The sequence below is a fragment of the Anthonomus grandis genome, chromosome 19, assembly GCF_022605725.1.
Source record: "Anthonomus grandis grandis chromosome 19, icAntGran1.3, whole genome shotgun sequence".
Taxonomy (NCBI): domain Eukaryota; kingdom Metazoa; phylum Arthropoda; class Insecta; order Coleoptera; family Curculionidae; genus Anthonomus; species Anthonomus grandis.
This window is the reverse complement of record NC_065564.1, coordinates 11402804-11422923: the sequence shown is the minus strand read 5'-3', so window position 1 is coordinate 11422923 and position 20120 is coordinate 11402804.

Here is a 20120-nt window from a genome sequence, read left to right as displayed (position 1 = left end):
TTTCCTCTGTTCTCCTGCGACCTTGTCTACGGTAGGTTGGATGGACTATACTACCTGTTGTCCGAAAACGACGGGCCAGACGAAGAAATATGCCTCTACTCAGACGCCGGTTTTGAGGAAGACATTGAGCATACAGCCTTGCAGCTATAGTAGCATTTTCAAAACATTCATAAAAAATTTTGATAACATTTACCGACATTTACCGACTGACAAAGACAGACGCATTTTAAATTAAAGTCAAAGAATAAACTCTGATCGAAATAAATAACTAATTTTATAGGACCACTAAAAACTTTTAAGCAGCTGTCACAGGGTTGTCACCGGCCTTTTTGTTTTTTAAACAAATGCAAAGCCAACTTATTATTAAAATTGGCATAATTTAATTACCTATTTATACTTGAATAAACTGCTAACCGATAGTCTTATATAAACTTTAATTTTTAGTTTCTTTATGAACACAACTAATATGTTGCTGTATTTTTTTCAATATTATTCTTTTAACTTATTTTAGCACATCATGTGGTATTATTTGTTGCTAAGTTGTCCAAAAATTTAAAACGTTCCTATGCATAGTTTTCCCATACTGAATAGATTTATTCCCGCTGAAACTCCTTTATAAAGAAGTGTACCTATAAATAAACGCCACCTTCCAGAATTTCTAAAAAGCTGGTATACCAAGATTATTTCACAAAGATTCATTTAGACACCAGTTTTTTTAACCCGGCTGGTAAATAGAACTTAACGACCATATTTGATGTTCATTTTCTAATGAACGCATTTTTTTTGTAACTTTAGTTAGAGATGTGATATTAAAATGCGGTTTTCACTAAATTATTAAGCTTTATTCTCCGCTCTTAACACCGTAAAAAAACACACATGGTTGCATTTGAGTTTCTTAAAATAATCAGTCGAATAGCGTAAGTTAGAAGTAGACGCCCCCTAGCGGGTTTTAGGAAAATTTTCCAATAATATCTTTTTGGTTATAAAGCAATAAAAGAGCTTTTAAATAAAAGTTGTTTTAAAAAAATCGGTGCAGCCAAAGCTTACTTCTTACCATTTTTCTCATTTAAGATAGAAACTCTCCCCACCACTTTATTTCACATTTGACAGAAATGGTTGTCAAAACATTTTTGTCAGGAATGATTATTTCTGATGAAGATTTTTTCGATAATATTTTGAGATGCAAGTTAATAAAGGTTTTTTGGAAAAAATAGACTTTAGAGTTTTTAAGTAGCTAGAACGCCCTCTAGCAATTGACCAATGAACTTCAAAATATTTTCCAGCTATTTTTTTTCGGCCACTTTTATACTAATTTTTATTTTCAACGCTCTACGATTATTGGAGCCTGAGATAGAGCCGAGGAACATTCTTAATGGGACACCCTGTACGTTTCTGTGATTTCACGAATAATAATTTATTATTGGTGAAGATAGATATAATAATATACATCATTTTATAATGAACTTGTAAGTAGGACTATTAATATGTTTTAAGAGGTTTTTAAAATCTGTGGAATTGACATATTTTTCGGCAATACGTATTCTCTCTTTAAAAGATTTAATTTTTTTTCCATTCCATATATTTCATTCCTCCAAGATGTTAATTTAGTATATAATTTTTTGGCCTTTGGTGTCAACTCAATGGAACGATGAACATTTAAACTTTTTAATGAAAACCTTCTTTTTTCAGGACCTAAAAACATATTTTTTAAATATTCAAATAATGCATTTGTTTAAAGGAATATCAATAAAATTGGCAATAAAAAAAAAAGAATAAGAACTAGTGAGGAGAAAAAAATAAATAAATATAATAATAATAAATGAATTATATAAAATAGATATAATAAATGTATACATATGTAAGTATACTCACGTTTCTTAGCAGATTCCTTTTTCCTTGAGGCATTAGATACAATTTGTAATAATGGTACTTTTTCAATATCTATTTGATTGTTGGAATTTTCTATTATAGCAATTACTTCCATATAAGATGAGGTATTTTCAGGGTATAGAGAGTATTTTCCTCATATGCTTTAAATCAAAAAGATATTTTTGATTTAAAGCATATTAGGATTTCTCATCAGCTATTTCCATAGGTACCTCTAAGATATTTTCTACCACATTAGTTTGGTTGATAGGTTCTAAAAGTTTAGTAACTTTAACATATTTAGCTTTTAACATATTATGGACCCATCGACGGAATCTTTAAAAAATATTTATTATATATTTTTAGATACATATTATGAAGGTCTAATAATTTTTTGGTGAGAAGTGCTAAAAAAAACTTTTGGGAAAAGGCAATAAGCAGTACTTGTTATTTTAACAAATGTTAAGTAAAATGAAAAGATTTTAATTAAAATATAAACAAAATCCAAATCTAATTGAAACATAATTAGGTATCAAAATGCATTAATTTAAAAGCATGGTCGACGTCTTCTCAACGTTAATTTTAAAAACAAATATTTCAATAATTATAACATTAATTCGTTAATGTCATCATTATTTAATAATCATTATGTAAAACATATATTTAAGCCATTTCAGAAGTGACAAAAAATATGCAGAAAATATCAAAAATGTATATAAATATATTCTATTCTGAATTTTGAAGAAATCTTACCTTTTGCATAATATATTCCATTTATTATATGTCCTTTATTGCTTAATAATAGCTCAGCATTATAAGCACCATACCCTAAAAAATAAATATTGCTTTAAATATAAAGTTGCTTTCCAGATGATATAAATTAATGTAAATAATTTTTACTCTCAGAAAATCACGATGTTAAAATTAATTTAGTTTTATAAATAAGATCTACATATGAAAACATCTTGTCGAACTTGCATTGTCTTATTTATTTAATGTAACACGACGTTTCGGTTGGTAAGTATCTCCAACCTTATCCTTTCACAAACTAACAGGACATTACCTATTCTATAACGTCCTGTTAGTTTGTTTTTTTAATAATAAAACACAACACAAATTGCCACAACAATATATAATAAGAAACTAATCACTATTCACATAAAAAGAAAATCTATTATGCGGATAAATATCATAAACTCGCACAAAAATATGAATTCTAAATGTTTTCTGTAATTCCCAGCCAACTACCAGGAAACGAAAAGTAAGCACACTTTTTTGCATATAGTGCTACCATCTGTCAGTCAAAATAGAAAACAGAAAATAAAATGGGACAGTGTTACTAGCGCCAAAGAGGACGCGATCCGAACCTTTCCCGTGGCGCAAATCCCCATTTATGTTTTTTTTCTATTTTCCTCTTTGTGTTCTGTGCTCCGCTCCGTAAACAGCTGCGGAGCTATTTACATCTGTGGGGACTGTGGGTCAAACATTAGTTGGTTGGCTAGTTCTACGCGTCGCTGCTGGATGCATTTTCGCCGATCCTAATAGGCTCAGTAATGGGAGGCATTTAAGGAAATTTGATTGGTTAAGAATTTGTGCCCGTTTTTAAATATTTATGCATTGAAATAAAAATAAAAGATCCTGATATTTTAAAATAATTCGAATTCTCGTTAAAGCATCAGTATATAAAATTATAATTAATAAAGAACGTTTTTAGATATATGCGTATACCTACATGGTTGTTTTTATAATGTTTATGGGAGTTAATTTATATTCTTTTGTAATGTTCCTACGAAACATTACAAGAAATATAAATTATCTCGGTGTTTCTATAAATATGTTCCCATATTGCTCTGGGACATATTAAATGCCACAATAAAATACACCCTATAGTTTACGACCCCTCTCCCCTTATTGCGATTTTGCTCAAATATAAAACTAACATTCTTATTTTTTGTGCTGTTCTTTTAAGGTGTAATTCTTATTAAGTGTGTGTCCAAATTCGAAGATGATAATAAACTGGTAAAACGTAAACGCATATTCACCACACGGAGAAAAACGAAATTAGGAAAATGTTTGTTGCTTAAATCGAATTTTCGTTGTTTATAGCAAAAAGAAACTGAAATCTATTCATAATCCTAAAATATCGCAAGTAAGGATACATATTATACATGTATTAAAAATAATATATGGATTTAGTACTGACATGATATTTAGGGACTATTTTATTATTTAATCTATCTACTATACCTACTCAGCTACCTTTCTAGATAGTTATATATTTATATATTTGGGGTAAAATCCTCTCGAAAATAAGTAAACAAATAAAACAAATTTTAGACCAGGAACTTTTATTCAAATTAAAATACAAATATATTTGTCCGGTGTACTTAAACTTTAATCATTAAGAATTTACACATTTTTCTATAAAAAGTTACAATGTTTAAAATATATCAGTAATACAGACGTTATTTTAAAACCCGAATATATTTTAATTTTTTTTACATTACGTAACACCAATACTTTTGTTTAAATAAACTGCAGTTTGTAAATTGTGTGGAGTTTTTTTGTTAACAGGTAAAGAATTAAATTTAGTGTTATGGTGATCTTGTAAATTGACATTAAGTTTTATACCTTACCTAGGACGACCAGCTGATATTACCTTTTTTCCGCTTAAACACTTTTTACGTCGACCAATTGCTGTAGGTTGAACACCTATAAATGAGGAATGTTTTCTTCTTAATTGTTTATTTTGTGCTGTTTTCTTTCCATATTTAAAAGGTACAAGTCCACTATATTTACCAAATGTATGTAATGCACTAATAAGACCAGTTTCTGTGTTTGCAAATTTTTTTGTATTACTCAGTTTTTTTTTATACTGCTATGCTGGGACAAAAATATTTGGTTGGTTTTGTACACCTTTTGTTATTCTATCAAACAAATTTTCAAGTTCCATTTTTTCTGTATCCAATAGCTCAAAAATATTGTTTTCATCTTTCTTTTGAATTAAAGTACTCAAGGGTTCTTTATAAGTTTTCTCGGGAATTTCCAAAGGCTTCAGTACGCTACTACTTGGGTTACTAAGGACGTTATTACTTTCAAATATTTCTGTATTGCTTACGGGGACAGGAATTTCTTTCAGCGGCTTTAATCAATTACTAGGGCACTTTTTTCCTGTGTCTATGTAATAAATTGTTTGTTTGGCATTCTCAGAAACTAAATTAAAACCACTCTCAAGCTTGTCTTCGATATGAAGAATCACAGCGGATGCATGTGAACATAAACTGCCTGTTGTGCCTTTAGCACAAGAGCAGGTACCATTAATAATGTCTACCCAATATTGGTTCTTATTTTCACTAGAAATTAGGTTAAAAACACCCTGCATATCAATACATCTCTGAATCTAATAGAACACATTGCCTCTTTGTTTGGGTAACATCCTTTTTAACATAGCTTTTGGGTATCGACCATTCGTAAAATCTATGAGTCTTTTTTCCATATACATTTCATAGCGAGTAAGAATATAGTCAACCAGCTGAATGATACTAAAGGCCATAACTCTGTTTAGGATACAGTCCTTTAGAATTCGGAAAACCACCTCTACATAATTTGTTGTGTTACTACCTCTTAACATATATTTTTGTCGATAACAGGTAGCCCAGTCCTCTTTGTAATTCCATAATTTTAAATAATGGTTTATGAAAAGAGGATACTTTTTTGAGACATTACTGTTGAGAATTACTGTATGGTGCTTTAAAGCTTCTTCTACATTTAAAGCATAAACAATGTTTTTTATCATGAAATATAGCTCTTGTCGATTAGATTGCAAAATGCCATGCTTGGTGACACATAACCAAGTCCAACATGCTTTTAAAAAATGAAATTGGCACAACAAAAGCACAGAACCAGCAAAATTTTTGTTTAAGGGATTTCTTTCTTTCAGGTCATTGTCAGTTAAAAATACTGTAGGGTTTCTTTGTTTATAAAATGAGTCAGGCGGTAATATATTTTTCATTTCCTGTAATGCTTCATCAAAAACATACTTCTTTTCAGTATCAGTTATGATGACTCCAAGTGGCAAGCCACCTGCCACTGTTGGTGTTATAAAGAAATATACTCGATGTCTCTGTTTGTCCATTCCACCAGAAGTATCGGCCATTACCAACTCTCGACTTTGACTTATGTTTTGATGAGCTCGAGACATAATTGGAGTACACAAAACTACAAAATAGTGATTATCATCTTTGGTTTTGCAAAGCTTTGCTCTTCCTTGACTATATGTTTTAGTGTATTCATCCAATTTTGCTTTTAAATTTTCTAACATCAAATTTCCTAAAATAAAATAGGTTTATCGTTAAAACCCACCACTGCATAGGTAGATCCAGGTTTTTCAGTTTGATTATTTGTTTATGTTTTAGTTAATATAACTAATAGTTTATGTTTTAGTTAATTAGTTAGTTGTAGCTCTCGCAGCCTCACAGTAATATTTTTTTTCATTACGATACAACATTATGTCTTTTTGTACAACCCTGTATGTTTATATATGTAGATGTTGTACCTCCCTAAAATAAACCCTGGATCTACCACTTTATACTTTAAAGTAACAGCAAAATGTTAAGTAAAATTACCTGTAAAACATCCATACTCTTTTGAAAACTCCTTTTCAAACAATTTATGTGCTACAGAAACATAAATTGTTGTCGGGACATAATGAGACTTTGCTGCTCTTTCATAATAATTTTCTGGATTTTCCAGCAACAAATCTGTTTTTAAACAATGCAAGGCCGATGAAGGGTTATGACTTTGTCGAAAAAGGCTCTGAAGTTTTGCCCTGGTCTCATCTGACATGTCACGATATTTTAAAACTGCTGTGCACTAATAATGCAATGATTATGCGTAGCAACAAGATGGTCTACATTTTTAGCTCTAGATTTAGCTATATACCTAAAAATAGTAAAAACATAGGTAAAAGCATCCACACTTTTATGGAGTTAAGATTTTAGCTTTAAAATATTACAAACCTTTTAATGACAATATTAAGCTTTGCTGGACAATCTGTATTTCGTGTAGATCTTATTCCCTTGACTCTTTTATCTTTAAGATGAATGCAACGTAGATCAACCTTGTAAATATTAATTTTTCCACAATTTGGATATGTAGCAGCTTTTCTCCAGCTGGTTTTCGTGTGTTGCTCATAATTCTTAAGCCAAACCTATTGAAAGTATAATATTTTAAAAATTCAAAAAATTAATAAAAGTGTTTAATTAAGTCCAATGCACTATTTGCTACTGAACTGATTTGCTAGTGAACCAGAGCCTTTACAGTATTATAAATAAATTGCCTTTAGTATACACCATAGATAAACAGTTTATAGGGGTTACTACTAAATATGTATAGCCTAATGGTAAATTCAGCAATATATGTTCATCTACGTCCATTTTTTTATTATTTCCTCCTGTAGATTTTCAATTTTTCAATTTCAATTTTAACTCTGACCTAATAATCAATAAACACTTTAATCACACTAATAACCTGCACGGCAAAGTGAGTAAAAAACAAAAACAAAACAAAGTATCACGTGATCGCTTTTAACCAATCAAATTCGCCTACACGTTTTCCATTACTGAACCCATTAGGATCGGCGAAAATGCCTGCTGGATCGATATCACCACAGTTCAGGCACAAGTCGATGGCGCGGCGCGAGTATCGCGCAATCACTGCAATCTCAAGCCTCGTCCCGAGATGGCGCCAGGAGTACATTTTAATCTAATTTTAATAATTCTCTAGTTTTATATAGTAAATAAGTATAGATATTGTATTATCTTCCTTAAAAAAATTAAATTTTATCACTTACAGCAAACTTGTTTTTTTTTTACCCTTTATATGTCAAACGTCGAAATCATCATCAAGAATCGAAATTATATTGTTCTTTTATAACAATAAATTCAGTTTTTCAAATCATGTCGGGTTAATTATATTACTTTAAATTAATTAATATATTTTTATTGTGAAGGAAATGCAGCATCCGTATGTACTGGAGGTAAACGTATGTTTCTAAACAAAACAATAGTAATAACTCAAGCCATATACTAAAATTAGGTTTGTAAAAAAACGTAATAAAACTAAAATATTGATCATAAATAACATAATATACACATCTATCTATCGATTATTATAGAATTGTTACAATTTGGAGTCTAAGAGTAATGAACATTTCTTAAGCGCTCCACCTTCTTACAAATATAATTATGATGGTAACATATTATTTTTAACTTTGTACGAAACTACGTATTTCTTCCTTAACAGACAACAAATTCAGAACGGTGAGCATCATGGGTGCACTACGATTGGTGTAAGTCTATTTCACTTTAAGATAGTTGCCATTGCTCTGTTCTGATCAAACTGCAACTGTTCACTTTTATATTTTGGTAAATTCAATCAAATTGTTGGGCTAAACTTTATAAAAATTCTGCGGTGCTGCAATGCTGTTATACCTATTAGAACAATTTTGCAGATATTGATAATTGGTTTCGATCGTTCATTCTTGAAACCAAACGAATTTTGGAGGAAACGAGGAACATTTTCTAGTTATATAATCAGCATATGCATTAAAATTTTAGATTAATTTGAAAGTAAATTTATATTTTGGCTATTTTGCATAGGCATGTCTGAACTACTCAAGTCAGTTGTGCTACTACCTGTGCTTACAGAAATTCCAACATTATTTTTTTGTTCATGTAGGAGAGAATTGTGCCTTTTTTTACAAAATTTGCAGGGAAATCCACGACATTTGGCACTAAAGTGACCAGTACACAAGCAATTGCAATACAATTTTAAAATTTTAATCTTTTCCCATCTCTGTGGTAATGATAATGTTAAAAATTCCCTACAATTATAGATCAAATGATCTTGCACTTTACACAAATTACAAGTGCCATCCTTTGTGTCACTTACAAATAAAGAACGAGAAAAAATCTTTTTATCATTTGTCCTTATCACACTAAAGCAGATGATAGATGGTGCACCATTTAAGTCATCGTGGTTTCCAAAAAATTTGTAGAAAATTTTCTAGTTATGTTATCAGCATGTGCATCTAAATTCAAATGCATGTGCATTCAAATTACCATTACAAAAACAAAAATTCAAGCACTACGATTGGTGTAAGTCTATTTCACTTTAAGATAGTTGCCATTGCTCTGTTCTGATCAAACTGCAACTGTTCACTTTTATATTTTGGTAAATTCAATCAAATTGTTGGGCTAAACTTTATAAAAATTCTGCGGTGCTGCAATGCTGTTATACCTATTAGAACAATTTTGCAGATATTGATAATTGGTTTCGATCGTTCATTCTTGAAACCAAACGAATTTTGGAGGAAACGAGGAACATTTTCTAGTTATATAATCAGCATATGCATTAAAATTTTAGATTAATTTGAAAGTAAATTTATATTTTGGCTATTTTGCATAGGCATGTCTGAACTACTCAAGTCAGTTGTGCTACTACCTGTGCTTACAGAAATTCCAACATTATTTTTTTGTTCATGTAGGAGAGAATTGTGCCTTTTTTTACAAAATTTGCAGGGAAATCCACGACATTTGGCACTAAAGTGACCAGTACACAAGCAATTGCAATACAATTTTAAAATTTTAATCTTTTCCCATCTCTGTGGTAATGATAATGTTAAAAATTCCCTACAATTATAGATCAAATGATCTTGCACTTTACACAAATTACAAGTGCCATCCTTTGTGTCACTTACAAATAAAGAACGAGAAAAAATCTTTTTATCATTTGTCCTTATCACACTAAAGCAGATGATAGATGGTGCACCATTTAAGTCATCGTGGTTTCCAAAAAATTTGTAGAAAATTTTCTAGTTATGTTATCAGCATGTGCATCTAAATTCAAATGCATGTGCATTCAAATTACCATTACAAAAACAAAAATTCAAGTTGATTGTAAATATTCCTTCTAAATATTTAATTTGACTCTCAGGTTTTATTTTTTTATTATTTATTACAATGTTAATATCTTTTACATTGATGCGCATTAATTTTCTCTTTTTCCGAAAAAAAATTTTGATTTTGACGTGTTTGGACAAAGACTATGACTACAAAGCCATTTAAATCACTGATTTATTAAGAACTTTCTGCATTTCATTTTTGTAATATGATAACATGAAAAAATTATAGTATTAATATCAAAGCGCTCTATTTATAATCATTTATAACATTAATATGTTCTTAATATATAACAGAAATAGAAGACAATACAGAAACATAGCCAGAACAAAGTAGCCCTTATGTGATAATATATAATATACAGTGCTTTCATTTCAAAACAATCCACACTTAATAACTTTCTTAAAAAAAAAAAAAAAAAAAAAAAAAAAACACGTCAAATTAGATATACAGGGGGGCGTTTAATTATGCATTTACTGAAGTTAATTAATAGACTAATATGTCAAATAGAAACCCTCATCGTGTGATACATCATAGTAAGGAGCGTAAAATTCTCTATTCAACGGTACCAAAATCGGTTAATGTGTAAGCAAATAGTTAGCGAAAATGTCTAGAAATAATCAATATTTTATTTACGCCAAACTTTGGTATGTCAAATGGCTACCCCATGGTGCGATACATAATTTTAAAGGGCATTCATTATGCTATCAATGGTTGTAAAAAAAATAATATTGATTGACCAAGAAGCAATTAAAGTGTAAATCGGTATAGGGTAGAAAAACAAATTTAATTAGTTTAACAAATTTATTTTATTAAATGTTCAAAATACGCGCCGTTATTAGCAAGACGATAAAAAAGCCTATTTTCAAACTCCTTACGAACATTGGCAAGGGTCTGCCTGCTAATTTCTCTGCATTCTTGAAATATTCTATTTTTTAAATTCTCAATTCTCTCAGATGGGGTTTTATAAACTTTGCTTTTTAAGTAGCCCCAAAGAAAAGAGTCTAGTGGGGTTAGGTCCGGAAACCGCGCAGGCCATTCGATTGCACCACGTTTGCCAATCCACTTTTCTCGAAAATTTTCTACCAAATTGTAGTGCGCGGGAGCTCCATCCTGCTAAAAATGTATATTATTTTCATTCAATAATATAGCACCATGTTGATCTACTTGATTTTCCATAGATTGGATGATGGAAGGGTATATTGCATTTTCTAAAAGGTTTAAATAAATTTCGCCAGTCAAATTTTCTTCCAAAAAAAATGGCCGATTATTTCATTCCCATAAATTCCTGCCCAAACATTAATTTTTTGGGGATATTGGGTATGGCCTTCCCGAAAAACATGCGGATTTTCATTATCCCAGTATCTACAGTTATGTCTGTTCACCGGGCCATTTAAAAAAAAGGTCGATTCGTCACTGAAGCAAATATTCTTCAATAAATGGGGATCGTCGTCAATTCGCTGGCGAATCACTTCACAAAATTGAATTCTCCTATCAAAATCATCTTCTCCGAGTTCATGAAGAATATGAATTTTATAAGGAAAGAACTTATTTTTTTTTTAAACTCTATGTACGGAACCAGTGGAAATATTTGTTAGTTTTGCGGCCTGAAGTTTGTATATACAGGGTTGCTCAAAAATAAATTACGACCATCAACTTAATTTTTTCAAATAAAAGCACCTTTTTTTATTTCATTTTTGAATTTCGCGTAGAATTCTGCGTATGTTTCATGCATCAAGTCCTATACCTAAAGTCAACAGTTATCGGAAAAAAGACGACCAAACATTATTATTGAAGTTAACCTAATGAGTCACCTTATCGGAAACGTAAACGAGAAAAAATAGGAATTCTGTGCATGGTTGGGTTTGGTGATAGAACACGTACTCAAAGAGAAGCTGCTCAATTACTCAATGAAATCCATCCTGATCGTCCTCCGATATATCAAAAGGTGGTGAGTAGAATAGAAGCTAAATTTAGAGAATTCGGTCATCTGAGATCTGCCAAAATCTGGTCGTCCTGCTCGAGATGAAAATGAACAACTTGACGTTTTGCTTTCTTTAGAAATGAGTACTGCTTACAAAACAAGTGCAATCTAAATAATAATTTAGTAACAAATATTATTTTTTCCGATTCTGTTTAAATCGTTCTGTTTGAATGGTAGTGTGAACAGACAAAATTGTCGATATTGGGCAACAGAAAATCCGCATTGGATGATGGAGGTAAACACCCAGTACCCTCAAAAGCTAAATGTGTGGTGTGGAATAGTGCGCGGAAGAGTAATAGGTCTTCTTTTCTTTGAACAGACTTTAACGGGACAAGTGTACTTAATTACTAGCTTTATTTCCAAATCCATTTGACCCAGACTATCCTGACGAAGAACTAATTTTCCAACAAGTTGGCGCTCCTCCGCACTACGCGTACATTTCTATATCTAGACGACTTGAAAGAGAGAATTCGCAGAGAAGTGCGTGCCATAACTTCGGAAATGATTGAAAATGTGCAACGAGACTTTATTGATCGCCTTGGATATTGTCAAGCCGTGAATGACAACCATTTTGAACATTTAACTTAATTTTTGTCCTTTTTTTATTTGTTACATAAATCGTTTTTTTTTCTATTACTGTTGACTTTAGGTATAGGACATGATGCATGAAACATACGTAGAATTCCACGCGAAATTCAAAGATGAAATAAAAAAAAGATGCTTTCATTTGAAAAAATTAAGTTGATGGTCGTAATTTATTTTTGAGTAACCCTGTATATACAAACTTTACTTACAAAAATGCGCAACTTGAAATAAAAATCGACGGGTCCGAGCGTTTTTTTTTTCGAACACACCCCTGAATTTTAAATGAATATAGACATAACTTTTGGGATGCACTGTATATATATATATATATACAGTTTGGCCCAAATTGGGTGTACATGTATGTGTATCTTGGAAACTATAAGAGATAGAAAATTCGTTAAATGGGGAAAGTTGTAGGGCATTTGGTTACCAATTTAGTGCCGCTTTCAGAACGATTTTATCTTTTTCCGATTTTGAAATATTTGGAAAGAATTAAAAAGTTGCAGTATGGAAAAAGGGCTGTATTTTTTCTATTTCAACGTATTTTTAAAATCTGTAAAAACATTATTAGGACAACTTTTTAAGGACAACGCATACCTGAATTCAGTTTTTGTTTTCGACGTTTCGGTTCTGAGTTTCCATCTTCAACTTCTTTTTTTCTTATGGCGCCCATTTTGTTTTTTTGCTGACTTAAAAAGATCTTTTTCTTCCCTTTAAAATGATGTATAACACTTTATGAAAATATTTTGTGTTTAAGTCAAAAAACTAGATAGTTTATTTTTCGCTGAGTTGGCCATGACTTTTATTGGCATTCTGTTTTTGAAGGTGGTAGACAATGGTACAGTGAAAACATCTTGTCGGACTTGCATTGTCTTATTTATTTATTGTAACACTACAGTGTTACAATAAATAAATAAGACAATGCAAGTCCGACAAGATGTTTTTTTTATTGGCATTTTGTCATACACACAATTTTTATTAACTTGCTAATTTATACTTTTACGTAATTTCTAACTAAGACAATTAACTACTTGTAACAATAATATTAAATTAAACTATTCAAAATAACAGCCATTTTTGTTAAAACATTTTTCACATTTCTTTAAAACACTTCTAGTTATCTTGCGCAGGGTGTTTCTATTTATATTATTTAAGACATTCCAAACCCTATCCTCTGGTTGTTCGAGTGTCACAGGAGGTTCAAATTCATAACATATCCCCAAAGATAAAAATCCAGGGGTGTAATATCTGGAGACCTAGCTGGCCAATTTACAGCACCGCGGTTCGCGAAAAGTTTATTGTTAAATGCTTGCGTTAACAAGTTTTAAACGTCCCGAGTATTGTGCGGGGCACCCGCCCTGTTGAAACCACACATCACTCCGTATTTGTTCATCAGGTATTATAGCTCTCACGGCAGGTAATATCTGCTCTTCCAAAAGATTTAAATATCTTTGACCCGTCAGTGTTTGGTTATAAATAAAGGGCCCATTAAGGTGATTATCTAAAAACAATTATAGCATTTTACTGGAAAATTATTTTGTGGGGTGGGTAATTAACTTACCGTACATACCACACCATACATTAAATCCAAATCTTACTTGTAGTCTACGGTCAGCTACTTCATGAGCATTCTCAGTAGCCCAAAAGTGACGATTATGCCTGTTAAATACTCCGCAGTTGCTAAAAAACGTTTCGTCGGTCCAAATAATTTTCCTGCTGAAATTAGGTATTTCTTGACATTGCCTTACAAACCAGTTTGCAAATTCTAATCGTCTTGGGTAGTCTGTATCCCTTAAACCTTGAACAATAGTAAGCTTATATGAATGATATTTATTTTTTTTAAGGACTCTTTGAATGATAGTCCTTGGTATATTCATATCAAACTCGAAAAATTCATCCATTATCCCAAAGATGCTGGTTATACACTTTTATAAAAGGTAAAAAACACGAAATCTACAGCATCACAAATACATTTAATAAAATAACGAAGGTTACATGTTTCGCTCGACTAGAGCATCATCAGACCTAAACAATAATTAAAATTATGTAACCCGAAAAAAGGAGAATTCAACAAAAAGTTACCATAACATACACAAAACACCTGATATATAAGTAAACAAAGATTACAATAAAGTGGCACTATCTATGTACAAAGAACTCAACTTAACAATCAAATCACTTTATACATTTTAGAAATCTAACCATCATTTAAGAGTCTAGAACTACTTGAGGTTATTAAAAACTAGGTGGCCATCAAAATCAAACCTTTCATTAACACAGGACAGATCTGGGCTTTTAAAAGCTTTACCAATCTCCATTGTCTCCAACCAAATATTAAGATCTATAAAAAAGAAAATGAGGGACAACGATATAGTTTTCACAAAAGCCGATAAGGGATCATGCTTACTTGCCTTAAAAAGAGACGATTACATAAATAAAGTAATGGATTTTCTAAACACAGAAGAATGTGAAAAGGTCGACAGAGATCCGACAGGTCCATTCTTTAATAAATTAATAAAAGTCTTTGACATGACCTTGGTAACCTTAGAATATTTTAATTCCACAAAACAAAAAACTATATCCCATAAACCCTAAAACACCTCTATTATATGGGTTGCTAAAAAACCATAAAACTAGCGTGCCAATTAGACCTGTGGTTTCCTTTGTTGACTCCCCTTGTTACCAGTTGGCTGGTTTACCTTGGCTTAACAACGTTCTTAGAAATGTCTCAAACTTCAAAGCGCCATATTCTTTAACAAATTCAGCGAATTTTGCCAAAAGCATTCAGAATGTTCACGTTCCAGATACAGTCCAGCTTATATCGCTAGACGTGAATAACTTATTTCCAAGCATTCCACCCGCTGGTTGTCTGGTCTTAGTCAAAGATCTTCTCAGGGAGAAACTTGATTCACTTTTGGTGGAAAATCTACTTTTGCTTCTTTCTACTGTGTTAGATCAAAATTTTTTCCAATTTAACAACCGTTTTTTCAAACAAAAAGAAGGACTAGCAATGGGCTCTTGTTTATCGCCATTTCTTAGTGAAGTATTTCTTAGCAACTTAGAAACAAAAATAATGAGCAGTAATTTTAAAAAGAACTTCATCTTTTATAAACGGTATGTGGATGATATATGTTTGATTTGGAATGGAAGTGAGGTAGAGCTTACAAATTTCCATAATTATGACAACTCTCTTCACTCTAAAATTAAGTTCACAATCGAACGGGAACAGAACAACACCTTACCATTCTTAGATTTATTACTTAAGAGGGAAAGAAATAAGATATCCTTTGAAATATTTCGTAAACAAGCAACAACAGATAATATTATACAATATAATTCAACATCACCGTCCTCACATAAATTTGCTGCTTTCCATTCTTTATTTTACAGACTTTTTAACATCCCACTTTCTCGTGAAGCTTTTAAAAAAGAATTCCTTACCATTAAACAACTAGCAGTTGTTACTTACCATTAAACAACTTTTTTCCCTCTTAAACCTTAACTTTTATAAAAATATTCATATCAGTTGCAGCTTTTCAGGTCGATGTTTTCGGGTTGGCATTAAAATGGGCTAAAATGTTTTCATCGCGAGCTTCATTGTCCCTTTGATAATTTTCTGGCGTCGGTATTTCAAAACTTCCATGAGTTTTAAGGTTCATGACAAGCCTAGCGAATAGTCTTGGACCTGGCTGTTGTCTCTCAGGATACAGTTCCAAATATCTAGCGATTGCAAGATTTGCATTTCTATTACATGTAACATTCCAATATGTCAAATTTTTCTTCACTGGTATATCGCATGGCTATTTTCGGAAATTAAAAATTTAAGCAAAACTCACTAAAGACAAACGAAAACAACTAGATACGAAAAAACTATTAAACACTAACAAGAACAAGAACAAAAAATTAACAAGATAAGAACTACTAAACAAGATAAAAAGTTAAATCAAATAAATAATATTTTGCAAATCTATCAGTAAATGACGCTAAATCATTAAGCAATAATAATTGTTTATACGACAAATGGCCTCCGTAGTCATGGCCTCCGCATTCATGGCCAACTCCGCGAAAAATGAACTTTGTAACTTTTTGACATATTTAACTTAACAATTTATAACAGAATGAAATATTTTCATAAAGTATTATACATCATTTTAAAGGGAAAAAAAGATCTTTTTAATTTAGCAAAAAAACAAAATGGCCGCCATAAGAAAAAAAGAAGTTGAGGATGGAATCTCAGAACCGAAACGTCGCAAACAAAAACTGAATTCAGGTATGCATTGTCCTTAAAAAGTTGTCCAATAATGTTTTTACAGATTTTAAAAATACGTTGAAATAAAAAAAATACAGCCCTTTTTCCATAATGCAACTTTTTGATTTTTTCCAAATATTTCAAAATCGGAAAAAGATAAAATCGTTCTGAAAGCGGCACTAAATTGGTAACTAAATGCCCTACAACTTTCCCCACTTAACCAATTTTCTATCTCTTATAGTTTCCAAGATACCCATACATGTACACCCAATTTGGACCACACTGTATATATAGTATATATATATATATACGATATGATATAAAATATATGATTAAATATACGATTCATAATATATATATATATATATATATATATATATATATATATATTATATATATATATATATATATACTTAAAAGAAAATATCACATATATTATATTATTATGAAAATGTAAATACGTTAATTATTCTGCTAGTTTTTGTACAATTTTATTAGTATTCTGTAGCTAAAGTTGATTCGTAGGGTTTCTTTAGGGTTCTACTTACGTTTGGTTTATTATTTTCATCTATAGTGTTTAGTTTTTAAGTAGTTCATCTTGTTTGAGAGCCCCATTTTGGCCCCAATTTAGGTTATTTAGGTTATATTATTGTAAATCCCTGTAGTTCTAATTTTCTAGAATTTGTATACTTGCTTGCTTTGACTGTCAGTATTCTCCTAAAATGATTGGTCTCTTTGGGCAAAAACAATGAAGATAATTCTAAATATTTCGAAACTGTTCCATCGGGTTTTAAAAAGGACGCGCTTCGTGACAAATCATTCAGTTTTAATTGTTTAGTCAGTTTTTACCTTGGAAACAATTAAACAACAGTCAAGGCGAGTTAGGTTAGCGTTTTTGACGTTGACAATAAAAGTGTGTTCCCGAATTTCGTTACAATTGGTGTCAGAAGTAAAGGATATTTGGAAGCTCATTTTAGTGGATGCCTTTAACAAGAACTCAGGCCAAGATGGAGACCGAGAAATTGATGGAGCTGCTATTGAGGAAGTTTGACGAGCAAAAAGTAGAACAAGAAGAACGAGAGCGTAAGCAGAGGAAAGAACAAGAAGAACGAGACCGCAAACAAGAAGAAAGAGACCGTAAACAAAAGGAAGAACAAGAAGAACGAGACCGTAAACAAGAAGAACGAGACCGTAAACAGAGGGAAGAACAGGAAGAGCGAGATAAGAAACAGGAAGATTTACTTAAGACAATTAAATCTGACCTGAAGAAAGAAAATGAAGACCTGATTCGAACCATGAAAGATGACTTACTGAATTTAAAAGATAATCTTAAAAAGGAGCAGGAAGAACGAGACAGAAAACAAGAGGAACGAGTTTTACAACTTAAAGAAGATCTGGAGAAGAATCAGAAACAATTAATGACTAACTTTGAAGCAACAGTAGAAGAAGAATTGGGACAAGTACAAAAAAAGATCCAAGAACTAGAGATGAAAGTAAAACAGACCCCTCTTTATCCCGATCCTAGAATGCAAACAATGATGAAAGTAAAGCCACCAAAATTCGACGGCTAAGAAGCATGGAGTACCTATTTGAATCAATTTGAGGCCGCTGCTAGGGGAAATCGCTGGGATAACGAAGAAAAGGCAATCAATCTTAAGCTAAGCCTTAGAGGAGAAGCTACAGAAATATTAAGAATGGTGCCATCTGAGGATCAGCTCAATTTCGACGTACTGGTGCGTACCTTAGAGATGAGATACGGTGAAGCCCATCTACAACAAGTGTACCAGGCTCAATTGAAATCTAGAAGACAACAACCCGAGGAAGGGCTTCAACAGTTTAAGGCCGATGTTGCTCGATTAGTAAATCTGGCTTACCCTTCAGCCCCAACAGAGTTCCGAGAACAAATTTCTATAAATTATTTTATTGACGGAGTTCGAGATCCAGATACTAACCACGCCCTAAGGATGGCTCATCATAAAAGTATTTCAGAAGCTTTGGCCCATGGACTAGAGTATGAGGCAGCTTTTCAAGCAACTAGAAGGCAGACACGAATAAGACAAATCAGAACTCCGCAAAGTGATCTCGAAGATCGCCTAAAGAAGATTGAATCATTATTAGCGAGGAAACCTAAAAGACCATTGCAATGCTGGAATTGCAATGAGGAGGGGCACCTTAAACGTCAATGCCCCAACCCTTTAAGAGATCCAAGGAACCAGGAAAACTTCAACTAGTCAGCTTTATGGGGCGCAAGCTGGCTGGGTGCTACCAAGCCCGACGTATAAGACTAAACCGGCTGCCACATCCTGGAGAGAGCTTGGTAGTACCGGGAAAAATATGCGGCTGTGAATGTGAGATGGTAGTGGATACAGGATCAAGTCATACTATCGTGAAGCCGAACATCGTAGCACACTGTAGGCTTTCAGCACCACCCAATTTAATTCTGGAGTCTGCAAATGGAAAAAGGATCCCGATTCTTGGATTGCATGAAGCTACAGTCACCATTGGCTTAACAACATTTCAACAGCCAGTATTAGTGGCAGAAATCATGGATGATGTCATATTAGGATTAGATGTTATGAATGCTCAGCAGTTTAAAATGGATGTATATAACCGGATATTGACGACGAGAAATGAAGAGATTTTTATGCACCACCTATATGAAGATAAAGTAAATACCAGAGTCGTTAAGTTATTCAAAGATATTACCATACCAGCAAATTCAGAGGTGGTGATTAATGCTACAACTGGAGGAAAAGAGGGAGAAACTGTTTTGATTGAGCCCATGGAAAACTGCAAACTATATGGTAAAGAAATTTTTCCAGCCAAAACTTTATCTACGCAGAAGAAATCTACTGTTTTGGTTCGAATGGTAAATTTAAAAGGATATGATCAACACCTGAAACAAGGAGAGAACATTGGCGTATGCTCTGAAGTAGTGGCAGTCATGAAAAATGCTGATAGAAGTCGTTATTCAAACAGACCTTTTCCTGTATGTTTACAAAACCTATTTGAAGAATCATCTGCCAATTTAACCATGGACCAGTGTAGTAAATTGCGACGTCTTCTTGAAGAAAATCAAGATGTGTTTTCCTTGCACGATAATGACCTGGGAAGAACTGATTTGGTGCAGCATCGAATTAACACTGGAGACAATGCTCCGATTAAACAAGCACCTCGAAGAATTCCGATAGCTAAACAAGGAGAAGTTTCCTCAATGCTTCAAGAAATGAGGACACAAGTAGTGATAGAACCTTCTCAGAGTCCTTGGACATCTCCAGTTGTGCTAGTAAAGAAAAAGGATGGATCCACTAGATTTTGTGTAGACTATCGGCGACTGAATGACATTACCAAGAAAGACAGTTATCCCCTACCAAGAATTGACGACACCCTGGACACGTTATCAGGTTCACAATGGTTCTCAACACTCGATCTAAAGAGTGGATACTGGCAGGTAAAGATGCATCCAGAAGATAAA